This window comes from Anomalospiza imberbis, chromosome 7, assembly GCF_031753505.1.
Source record: "Anomalospiza imberbis isolate Cuckoo-Finch-1a 21T00152 chromosome 7, ASM3175350v1, whole genome shotgun sequence".
Lineage (NCBI taxonomy): Eukaryota > Metazoa > Chordata > Aves > Passeriformes > Viduidae > Anomalospiza > Anomalospiza imberbis.
The window spans coordinates 29,607,784-29,621,002 of NC_089687.1; the positions used below are offsets into that span (position 1 = coordinate 29,607,784).

At 36.4% G+C, this 13,219-nt stretch overlaps 1 long non-coding RNA gene across 1 annotated transcript; it reads left to right on the forward strand.

Annotated features, from left to right (window-relative positions):
• The first annotated feature begins 5,500 nt into the window (after positions 1-5,500).
• Positions 5,501-9,124, forward strand: LOC137477362 (uncharacterized). The gene is made up of 2 exons (XR_011000956.1): positions 5,501-6,509; positions 8,397-9,124. It is a non-coding gene; the product is annotated as an uncharacterized lncRNA (long non-coding RNA).
• The last annotated feature ends 4,095 nt before the right edge of the window (positions 9,125-13,219 follow it).

Consider the following 13,219-nt stretch of genomic DNA (forward strand, 5'->3'; position numbering starts at 1 on the left):
GAAACCAGTTATTATCTCGCTGCTGATTTCAGTGGGAACTGCTTAAATCTAAATATAAGGTGCCTGGAAGATCCTTCCCTTAGCTGCCTGTGGATGGTGTGAATGGCAGGTACATACACACGTCAGTCTGTTGTGAGCTGATTTTATTTGTAATGTTTGCTATAAAGCTATCAATGGCTGTTCTTTGACGTTACACAGGGGTGTTGCCCAGAAATGGGGCTGAAGATGACATGGCATGATTTTTTTTTTTGTTTGTTTAGAATAGCACACTTGGCTAGTGTTGTTTTAGTATTTTGTAACATTATGAAGAATTTATACTACAGCATATATATTGTATCTGTCTCTGCCCCTTTGTTAAGTTACCAGCAACTGTAGCACTGCTTGAAAAGGAGGTATGAGGTAATTTCTCACATTCCTGACATAAAACTCTGAACAAAGTCCATATTTGGAAAAGCAAACATTTTTTCCTAAACACAGATATTAATTGTCAAAAATTCAGCAAAACCAATGAAGTAACTCCATTGCGAGCCTTAGGTTAAATTAAAACAAGATCTAGCATATATTTTCTTGGCATTCAAATATTACTGTAAAAATAACAGGAAATTATAGGCATTGTGTACTTTATGGGAATTTTAATATGTGGAAAACACTTGGGTATTGTGTGCATTCTCCTGCTGTGCTAATTGTTTCAAAATTTCAAACTACCAGTTGTGGGGAACTGCTGAGTGCTTTTGTTTCTGTTGAGGGCTGTACATGCAGGAGCAAAGACCCTCAGCAATTGCTTCAGTTTACATTAATATAATAATCAACACTGAGCTAGTTTTGTCCATGGCCCATTTTGAAATATTGAGATGTGGGCCTAGTTGAACACTGTTGCTCTAGTTTTCTGCTGTTTGAAATCCATTTCAGTGTCACATCTGTGGAGGCATAATGTAATGAAGTAATGCAGCAGTAAACAAGGTCAATTCACTATTACACACGTGGAGCCTCAGACAAAAAGATAATGCTTGAATTTTTTTTTTCTTTCTTTCTCTCTCTTATTTTTTTTTTTTTTTAGCTTGTGCTCAGTGTAATTAAATTGAATTTATCCTGACATGCTTTTCCTAAAGGACAGGTAGAAATTTCAGGATATCAAACTGCTTCCTTGTCATTTATTTATTTCATTACAAAACTGCAGCCCTCCAGGGGGTGTGACATAATATAATAGTGTGCCTGAGTACTAGATTTTCATTTGGCTGTTAGATTTATCTGACAGACACCGGGGCAAACCCCTACATGTAACTGGAAAAATCCCCAAGGACTATGCATATGTGACTGCTAAAATGCACAGGTTATTTCTGCTAACAATGGCATGAACTTGTGTCAGAACTGTTCCCTTCTGATGTGGCTTTCTCTGATGAAATGAAATGTTTTAGTATTTCATTTCTGAATTTGCTTCCTGTAATTGTGTTCTCCCCAAACAAACATATCTCAGATCTCAGTATCAACTCCTTTCACAAAAGATGGGTGTGATAATTCTTCCATGAAGCTGTGGATTGCTTTTGCTCTCACAGAAGTTGTGGAAACATACATAGGCTCTACAAAAGTTATATTTAATCCTAGAATAGATGGAGAATAATAGGTGCTTTCCATCCCTCAAAAATGACACTGCATTAAAGCTTCTGGTACTGTTAGGCCAGTGCTTTTCTAAACCCCTGAAGGTTAAACTTCCTTTCACTCAGTTATGCTGAGACCATGAGGTTTCTTCATTCTGCACTTTCTCAAGTGTCACTGAAAAGCTCATATTAATGGAACTAATTATTGTGTCAATCTTTTACTAAAGGAAAGCAGGAACTGGCTCACCTATTATCTTTTTTTTTCCACTAATATTTAAATAGAATAATAATGCACTCATAGATAAAGAATAATTGCTGTGGACGTCTGTCCATTAAAATGTGCATGAACAATTCAGCCTTTTGTTTCTTGAATGTCTTGGATAGTGTTGCAGTTAAACTGCCCCCTATAAGATTCTGCTATTAAATTCTATTTAATATCACTGTATTTCATAATATAAAATCAAACTGTAGGGGTTAGATTGAGAAAATTTGTTCTCTGTTTCTCCTTTTTCCTTTTTTAGTGTTTTTATTTATTTATTTATTTATTTTTTCTGGTGATAGAAATCACTGTTAATAAAATTAGAAAGGTACAGGGGTATCAGTTCCCCACTCATGTCAGAACTCCTGTTGTAGAGGTCTAGAAAATTCGGTGGATTTGGCTGTAATTTGCAATGAAATCACTTATGTCACTTTGCAAAGATACAAAATATGGATGAATGGACATAAGATAGTCTTCAGCCAGTCAGAGAAATGCCATGTTAGCCTCTCAAAAATTCCCTCAAATTCTCACTGATTGCAATCAACACTTTCAGTCTGATCCACAGAAGACAACAACCTTAGAGAACACATTATTTTCTTCTTCTAAAGGAACAAGTTAATGTTTGGTCAAACAGGAACACGCCTTAGGTAGGGTTTTAAGCCTCATGAGCAACAAAGTAAGTTTTTTACTCATACTGTGGGGTAAACAGTTTGTTGATGGTTCTTTTCATCCTTAATGATGAAAAGTGCAAATGTAGAATGGAGATAATTGCAAAAAGCCCAGATATTATAGATATTGAACACCCTAAATTCAAAGCAATATGGACTATACTGCTCACTGCAAAAGCTGGGGCTCTGTAAAAAAATATACCATTGGTATTTGTAAAGAAACTGCTAATACTTTTTTTCTTCTTGAAACACCTGCTCAGAATATCACATTTCTTGGACTTGTATCTTGTAACATATTTCAAGAATAACAATTGCCATTTTGCCCCTCTTTTTCAGCTTTATAGACTTAGAAGCACTTAGGTTCTAAAGTTGTTGTCATTACTATGAAATCATCCTGAAATCTTGCCTTCTCCATGGCAACTGGCCTACCTATGTTAAGGATTTTGATACCACACCAATGTTTAATGGCATTGTTAATCCAAGATATTAATTTAATATATCAGTGCTTTACACTTGAGTTTACATGCTTAATCTTTTGGTTATAACAATGAGAAAACTTTGATGCTGAGTAATAACTTGCTAAAGCAGTAGCTCACACAGTGAATACCTACCACAGGATGAATTAGCACATACTAAGGAACACAGAGTCTTGTGTTAACAAACAGGATATGAAAGCACTGGCTTACTTAGCTCATGCAGTACAGGTAAGCTCTCCTAAGAGAAATCAGTAGAATCTTTCCCAGTTTTATAAATATGGTGAGCAGAATTCACCCTGCTCAGGCAGACCCCACTGAAATCAGCAGCTGGGATCACTTAAGCCAGAAGTTCTGTTTTCCTAGCAAAACACTCAGAGAAAGGTTTGAGGCAGGACCAAACCCTGCTATGAACACCAGCCACAGGGTGCAATTCTGTTGAGCATGTTCTGGTGTGCAGAGGAGCACCTAGTGCTGGGTCTGGTGAGCAGGTGACCAGGCAGTGCCCAAATCCTCATGATGTGACAGAGAGAAGGGCACAGGTGAATATTCTCCATACAGATCAGTTGTCTTTCTAACAATCCCCAGAGAAAAGTCAGGCCTAGTGGACTGGCACAAAGATGGATGCTGTCCTTCAGCATACACATTTCAGCTGTCCCCATGTGTGGGAGGTGAAGGGCATGGGCTACCCCCGTAGCACTAAGGCAGACAAATGAACTGCACCAGGCAACAGCCCAACAAGGTCCAACCTTCCGAGGGCAGGGAGAGCCTGGAAACTACAGCCACCAGGGTCTTCCTGGAGCAAAACCATGATGCTCTTGCACAGCATTGCAAAAAAGCCTCATTGATCTCAAAATTCCAAATGCTTATTTTATCCATATCTTTCTGAATGAAATTGCAAATAATGTGCAGTGTAGTGGAAATGTGAAATATTACCCTATTTGAAAGTGTATTAATCTTTCCTCAACTTTCTACTGTATGTGTCACTAATGCCAGGGTAGAGCAAAGGCTTTGTGCTGTTATAGGGGTGGAGGCGAGGAGAAAACACAGCAGTATTTACAAATAGATTCTGCAAATTATAGTTCAAAAGAGATGACATCTTCTGTAATTGCAGATGAGTACTCTCTTATTTGTTTTCTGCCAGAAATATATTGAATTATACTCACTGCCCCTAGCTAGTCCGTAAGCCTTTTCTTCTTACTGGCCAGAGTCCCATTCCCAGCAATCCTTTAAATTTCTCATTTTTCATGCAACTACCTTGATTATCTATGCTGTTTGTGTGCTCAGTAGCTTTTTGTTGGTAGAATGGATCCCAAGGGTATTATTCTTTTTATTACATTTCACCGCCTTGTGGAGAGAATAGTCCTTCCTCTTTGGAGGTCAGAGAGAAATGATCTATTTACTTCCTTCTAAATGGAAGATAATTCTGTTCTTGCTTGGCACTGAAACTTTTCTATCAGACACCTTCCTGGAGACAATATTATAAAAGCCAGATTTTCAGCAGATTTGAACACTTTCTGCAGTTCCCCATTGAAATATTGAATTAGATCTGAAATTATTTTCTTCTGCACTAGTGTCATTTTAAGCAAGCTTTATGCCAGGGCCTTTGATGCCAAATTTCATCTCAGGGTGAATTCTTACATGTAGACTCTCAAAAGCCTCCTTTACAATAGCCTTGCTAGCTGGCACTTGGTTCCAGTAGTGCTGCTGGCAGGCTCAGTTAAAAAGCAAGTTTGATGGGTATAAGACCATAAGCACAAGCTCTTTTTAAAATACAAACCTTCGAGCTCCTCTGTAATTTCTGCTCCCCCAAAGCTGCATTCCACTCCTTCCAGACCTGTACATTAAGAGGATGAGTACACCTCTTACTGGGAAGTGTGAATGGAATGAGGAGTGGATTGTGCTGATTGAGGCACAGGCATACATTCCTGTATGCTGCAGCTGATAAACTGCAATTACTTGGTGAGCTGGGGATTGAGAATGGATTAATACAATTGCCTAATTGAGACTTTGGTTTTTAAAATCACTTTGAAAATACTTGTGAGTCCCTCCTTTTGCCTCCTCTGAGCCTTGGTGCTTTTAAATGGTAACCAGTTTTGACTCGATACAATCTCACTGGAATCAGTGGAGAATATTAATTAAATACAGTAAGTATTTAAAACAGGATACCAATGGTTCGAATTAGGAAAAGAAATTAGGCAACTTCATGTAGATTTCAAATGAGTTTTCATTCCAGAAATGCACAAAACCTCTGAAGCTGTGGGTGTTCTGCTGATAGTTTTATAAATGGCATCAGATGACCTTGGTGACCAACCTCAGGCAATGAAGAGCTCATTTTGAATAGCAAACAATGAAGGCAATAGCTGATCCAATCAATAGTTCCTGAGCTTCCTGTGACCTAAGGCAGATTTGAATAAACCACCTATTCAAGAAACTATCTATTAAAAAAAAAAACCTCTGGGTTTCTTTATTAAAAATTTATAGTTAATGAAAAAGTGTGACTTTTCAAGATATGCTGTTTGCTTTTTTTTTAATGTTTTCCTGGTATGAGAAAGCAAAAATCGAAAAGCTTTTACTTTTTCATCAACGACAGACTTTTCAAGTGCTATTTCCTCTATCCTGGTAGATACATGTACATAAATTCTATGAGAAAATTTTAGAAATTCAATAGCAAATTGTTAGATCTAGTAAGTAGAAACAAACTAAATAAATAATGTACAAAGAAATTGCAGCACATTTATCACGGGACTGTGAGGCAGGTTAATCTATAATATAAGAGATGGGTCTGTTGCCCAGTTCCAGTAAGGCCAAACCAACCAGCCTTGCTTACAGTAACTGGTAAAAAGCAGGATATAAATGGTTAGGATTCATCAGGGTGATGTACAGTGGAACGGTGCAGCAGCTCCTGGGACTGCAGCCTTATCTCTGCTGCATATGTTCTGTGGCTCAAGAATTATGCTCAATGTTAATACTACTTCCACAGGGAATAGAAACAGAATGCTATAACTAAGAGCAAAAATATTTATGAACTCATTTTCTTTCCAACGTGTCGTGTTAATAATGACCGTTTTTCTTGCATTTAATATTTAAAATCCACAAGAAACTATGAGTAGAATTTACACCTATTAAAAATGTCTTTGAGCCATACCCAAAAATAGTCATCAGCATTGTCACACTGTTTTTTTCTGTTGAAAAGCTACAAATCTGAAACTTAGCAAGATATCTTTAGAAATGTTTAATAGTGATTAGAAAGTCCTAAATGGAGACATGGTCATGGAGAGAGGGGGCCATGTCCACATTTCATACCAGTATCACAAAATCCTACTGTTTAAGTATATCTGGTGATTACAATACTGGTCTTAATGTACAGCCTAACCCTAAAAATGAAAACTAAATGACCCAAAGCTGTGAAAACTTTATGTTACAAGAAATGCAAACCTATTTTTTACTTCAGAAAGAGTACTTTTACAGCATTTTTTTCCACAAAAACAGTGAACAAAAATCTTCCTTTTAGGTGAGTCATTGTTATCTAATCTTTCCAATATGGTTTTATCAAACTTCACTTTGCAAGCATAGTCATCTTTCAAACCTCGCATTTTTTCCTGTATGTAAGAACTTTCTGATATTTGACAGCAAAAAGAGAGCAGCCAACAGCTCAGACTTCGGGAGAACTTATGGATTCTGTTATGCCATAATAAATAATTATCAAATTGCAAAAATGTCTTCTTCAATGCAATATTCAAACACAGGGACTGAAATTCTCCTAAAAAAGGAATGAGGACATGACAGTAAGACCTGTTATGAAAAATGAAGGGGACATTTATAGATATTTGCCACTATAGCAGAAAATATAGGACTTTTAAAATCATTTGAGCCATAGAAAGTCAGATTTAGATATGACAATGTTAGGAAATGCACAAAATGCATATTGTTAGCAGAATGAAGGAAATCTTAGGATCCACAAATTAAAAAGTGTGGAAAAAAATCAACAGAAAAATGTATAAGAATGTGTAATTTGAACTGATCCATGAAGGTTGTTATATTAACAGCTGCTATTAAGTACAGCAATGCTCAGGGCTAATTTTTGCTAGTGCTGAATATTGACATTCATTGTGCATGTTTTTCTGAAGTGTTGAAGGGAACCAAACCCCTGTTTTCCAAGGTACTGAACCAGCATGTATAGAGAGCATTCCCAACCCTGTGTAAGATGTCAATAATTATATATATTTTAACAAAGATCCTAACCCCAAAGCTGAGGTAATGCACTATTTATAATTATTCGGAAGTGTTTCAGAGCTAGATTTCACCTTCTGTAGTGTTGGGTTGCACCTCTGAGTGGAGAGTTTGTTAATTCACTGCTGTCATCAGCCCTGAGTGGTGAAAGGTCTTGTGGAGGTTGAAGAGCTCAGTGCTCATCAAGAGCCCACTTCGTACCTGTTTACTGGAGCATGAGGCTGTGTTAGGGAAATACCTCAATGTGTCACTTCAGTGGCACTGCTTGCAAACTTAACTGATAGGTGGACTAAAATAAGGAAAACTGAGCTTCCCATGGAGAAAATAACTAGGAATATACAGTGAGGACTACAGAAAGAACACTAATTTACAAGAACACCCTCTGCAAAAGGACAGCAGACAGCTTGGATGGGAGATTTTGCCATCCCACATTTGATTAGTAACTGCAAGGAGCAGTGTGACCTGGGCTCCTACCACAACACTTCACAGAAGTTAGCTTCCCTCTTGTTTGAAGTACTGGATGGCTTCTTTCTGCTTGTGGCTTAGGAAATCTTAGAAAATTTATAAGAGGTTGAAGCCAAAAGCAGTGATTGCAAACCTAAGAGTAAATAATAATTCTGAAAGTGAGCTTCCTTTGGAAACCTGCATATCATTTCATTGTGTGACTTGTTCCATCAAATGCTGATCTCACTGCAACAGGACTTGACTTTTGCTCTGCTCTGCGGCAGGATACACTGAAACTTTTTTCTTATTGTCAGTAATTAACAGAAAAGTAGATACGTTGAAATCCCAGTTATCAAACAGTTATACTTTAATTTAAACCAGAAAAATCAGCTCAGTTATTTATCTGAATCTAATAGAGACAGTTGACTTCATATGTTGGATCTCAAACAGTGTTACAACTGAGAGAATGCATTCATGCAAACCAAGGGAGCAGTTATTGTGGTTTAATTGTCTTCAAGAGCAGCAATAATCATCTGAAATTCAAATGTGGTACTTATGTTTTGGCCTTTTGGGGAAAGGCATGTTTTAGCAGTCACAGAAATAACTGTCTGGTTTTGATGCTCTAAAAAGACTAAAGATTTTTCACTGATAATGTATTCCTGATCTTTGAATGCTGGACTTCAGCCTATAATTGTTGACTGATAATTGTTTTAAATCCCAACAGGTCAAAATGCTTATGTATATTTCAAGAGTAGCTGCAGCCAAAAAAAAAAAAAAAGGAATTGCTTTTATCTTTGAATGAGTTGATGTATTTTGCAAAGGAAGAACATTGCACAGTAACTACTTATTTAAGAAGTAATTAACCTTCTTAAGCTATTTGCATTATTAATGTACTAGTTATCATAATGTCCTAATGTATCTGCATTTCCATTAATGTTTTCTTCACTAAACAAATAAAAGTGGATTGAGTAAAGAGATGACATTTGTTTAATTGTTCATCAGAATTCTCTTCTTCCCCTAATCCAAAGCCCTGATAGTTTGTTAAATAGAAACCCTTAAATGGATACCATTTCATGATAGGTTTTGAAACTAATTATATCAAATGTCATAGCGTTATTTATTTAAAAGGCATTTCAAGATAACTGTACAAGGGGAAAGATCTGTTTTCTTCCTTTTAAAGTGCTTAAAATATTCTATTAAGTTCTTCTAATTTGTTTAGCCTTTAACAAATGCCCTCAATCAAGTTTAATTTTAGAATCATATAAAACGTTTCCTGTAAATGTAGTTTTGTAAAACTGTTTACTGCTACTGCTTCTTGCCTTTATGAAAAGGTCTCCTAAACTGGGATCAGCATAATTCTATGCTTGCTCTGAAAACCTTGGCACAGTTTGCAAATATTGGAGAGAAGACATGTTGCCACAAAAAAACAAACTACCAAAAAAATTCCAAACACATGACCAAAGAAGTCCATGCAATTAGGTAAGTTTCTCTTTAATTAAAAGACACCAGTCAAGTACAAAATTTAATCTCCATGCAAAATGTGTTTATACTTGGGTGAGGGAAGAAACTCAGTGTCTTAGGATGTGCAATTAACCTTAACCTGGATCTTCTACATCTTTGTGGTGTACGAGTAGGGAGAAAGAAGAGCCTGAAGCCCACAGAGTATGCAGACATAGCAGGGCTGCTGCATCAACACACCCATGTGACAGGAGCAAGCAAGAGCCCTCATTTACCTGCCTTATGTCACAACAGTTTCATTTCTTGAGCAAGAAAATAGATATTCAATTATGACTAAAGAAATGCTTGAATAGGAGAAAAAACGTAATTCAGAATTTTAATAATTTTTATTGATAGCCAAGAAGTCTTTTGCTTTGAGAAGTTAAAACTAATGATTAACAACTGTTGAAAAATAAAATGCAAAAGGTATTTTCAACAACACATAAACACCGGTCCCCCAGAAATGATCTTACTCCAAAGATGGCTTAGCGATACACTCACCCTCCATTGGACACACTGCCCGTCACCCAGATCTACTGCCATAGCCTACCATTTAACTTCTATGAATCCCTAGAGCTTCCACAGGACATAAGCAAAGAGAATTCAGGTGTCTTTAATCATTCTATAGTCCTGCTCTGAATTTCCCCTGGAAAAGCTCAATTAACTATAAACCACAGAAGCATGCTTCTTTTTTTTTTTTCCATTTCTTTTTTCTTTTTTTTTTTTTTATTTTATTATTTGCAGGATTTTTTTTTTTCCTTTTCTTGACGGGCTTATGCCATTAACAGAAATGCTTTTATGCATGACCAGCCTTCTCCTTGGGACAATATAACATTTAATGGACGCTGGTCAGATTAAAAAGCCCAAAAATTTTTGAAGGTTCCATCTTTAGATCATTGGGTGACTATTACAGTTCACTCCAGGCCATTTCTTATTATTGCTTTTTTCCCAGTCTTGTCTCTAACTGACGTTTCCCAGATGGTTTCTCCAAGATTATATATTGAAATTGGAGCAGCTTTGCTGATTTATACCTGTTAAGTCATCCTTTCAGAATGATACTCATTATACCACACATAATGGTGAAAGCTGGATGAAATAATCAATTTTTTAAAATATTTTGAGTCCTTGCTTGCTTTGAAATCTAAATGCTTGTTTTATTTCTCAAATCAGTGCCTGTGAGCAGCACATTTAACACCATATTTTTCAGCACTCTAAATTTGTTCATAATCTCATATGCAACCATGAAATGCAGCCAGAGGGGTTCCCAGTTGTGGGAAACCCAACACAGAACTGAATGTGTGTCTGTGGTTTGTTTTGGGGTTTTTTTTTAAGTATTTTAACATTGATGATAAGAAACAAGTCAGATAGAATCTAAATGTATCTGTCAAATTGCTCCAAGTATTTTAACTGTAGTAGGTTGTGTGCATCAGAACATTTTATTTTTCAAGTTATAAATCTTTTGAGTTTTAGTTGCCACATTGCATAAAAATTTAATTTTTTAGTCATTATTCTCTATTCCTTCAAGTTTTGAGCAAATCCCCACCCAAAAGATTTAAACTAGAGGTTGATGCTCTAGTTGTCATGTTTGAATGTTACCCACTGAGGAAAAAGCAGATTTCTTCAATAACCTTAGCTGCTCTTTACCTCTCAGCTTTAAACAGTTACATATAAAAGTGTTGAAATCTTCAGCAAGGGAAAGATGCTCTTTCCAACTCTGTCTCATATGAATCTATGTGTCAACTGATATTAGAAATATGCCAGTACTAAAACACTATTGAAAAGTACACATTGAGCATGATGGTAGCAATTGTGGTATCAGTTTTGAATCTCTGTGGCCATGAATGAACAAATCATTTGGGAGAACATTTTATTTGAACTCCTGCTAATTACTGCTTAATGGGTTCTGCAAAGATTGGTGATTGCTTCCCTGATTTCCTTCTCAAACTCCTCCAGGTGCCTTTTAGGTTCACACCTTCACCTTTTTTTTGGATCACATCTGAATCAAAAGTCTGTTATGCCCTTAGGATATCTGTTCTTGTAGTAATTTTTACCTTGACTATAACTTTGCAATTATCATCTAAAACTGCCACTAAACTATCCTGCCCAAGTTGCAAATATCAAAAAGGTATTTTAAATTATATTGCTAAATTTATAAGCAGACTTTAGTATCTAGGGTTAAAAATTTATCCTAGTAGCCTGAAAGAAAATCAGGTTCCATTTGACCAGTTAATGGTGCATCCTCTTTTGTAGGTTAGTATTGAGATAATGTAGAGAAATATCAGCACTTTACAACTTCCCCAGCAATTTGTGGAAGAAATCCTGTTGAGGAAGAGAAAGCAATTGCTGGGGTATTCCAAAGCCTGCTGATATCAAGGGACTAACCAAAAATCTTGCTGGGGGGTAACTCCTGTTTGTTAGAGGGCACAGAAGAATTAGGGGTTCAGAGACAGATGGAATTAAGCATCACTTCTGCCAGAGCTCTGGATCCAGCCCCAAGCTCCCTATGACAATTTGTCCAATTCTTTTTATGGCTCTGTAATTTAGATACCCACAGAGAAATGCAGAGATAGGAACTAAATCAGTGTATCTGAAACCATATTTCTGACCATGGCATTATTCTCCCAAACCATTGAATCTCAGACTTGTTAGACTTCCATTGGAGACAGCCATATGGAAAAAAACTCATGGACTTTTTTGCCTCCCATGATTTTGCCCTTCTTCCTTCAAGTCATACTGGCAACCTGTGATAGATGTGGGTATTTTTTAATTCTTCCTCCAGTCATAACCACACCAACAAGTGTTTAGCCCTAAATAATTGATTTTGATTTTGGTGGCAGTTGTCATAAGAATGAAAGGCTGGAATATTGCATTAAAAAAGAGACGTGAAGAATTGAGAGTAGCCTGAACTTTAAATGCACACCAATATTATATAGTTTCTCTGAAAACTCTTCAGACCCTTCCAACAACATTCATAAATCCTGACATCTCAGCTTAACTACACCATAAATGAAACTGCTACTTAACTCACCTTATCACTCAATTTCCCCCCTCTGAAATCCAATCATTTTCAGATTTGTAACTGGCAAAGTATCTGTGTAACTTCTGAAATATCACAAGTATTTGCACATAGCCATTCTCTCAGAACTTACTAGGACTGATACAAGTTCAAATTAATTTCACAATAGCTTTAGAGCAACATTATTAATTCAGAACCTCAGCTTCAGATATTCTGTCTTTCAGAATCTCTTGCAACAATAGTAACAGGAATAATGTAATTGTTGACTGCCACTTCAGAATAAAACCAAACCATTTCTATTTGCTTATTTCTCCCATCATGTACAGTAAAAAAATCTCTGGGATCTGAGGCACCTGTTCCTGATGGAAAAACTGGTGTAGATTATTTTTTAAAGTAATTAAATAGGAGGACACCCAGTCAGAACACATCTTTTGGTTTTACGTTACCAGACTGTTTCAGGGGACTGAAGCTTTGATACTGAAGCAGTATCAAAGCTATACTAGAGAGGCCCTGAAAATTATACTAGAAGGGACCTGGTGAAATGTTGATACCATCCTGATTCTTTAGGGGTGAATGCAGTTGTCAGTAAAGAACTTTCTTTTACTTTCCGTGCCCCTATGTTTTTTCCTTTTTATGTACTGAGAACAAAAAGCGTTATTGGAGACAGCTTACATGTTATTTCCCACTTTTCTTCCTAACTTTGGTCTTAATGGTATGACATAGTATTAATTCCATGTCAGAGTCTTCCATTTGCACATATCCACATAAATTTCATCAAAGGCAGTAGCAGGACAAAGAGGAAACAGAAATTCAGTTGAATCTCTAGCTGTGTAGATGAAGATTCAAATGAAAAAGCATTGCTTTAGGACCATTGCAAATGTTGTTTAGTCAAATTGAGATAAAAGATATGCGTTGTATTATTTATCAATCTAATATTATTTAATCCAATTTAGGAATAGATACAATACTAAAGAATGAAAAGGACATCTGCATTGATCCTGACTCTCTAGGAAGCATTGATTTAGAAAAGCATG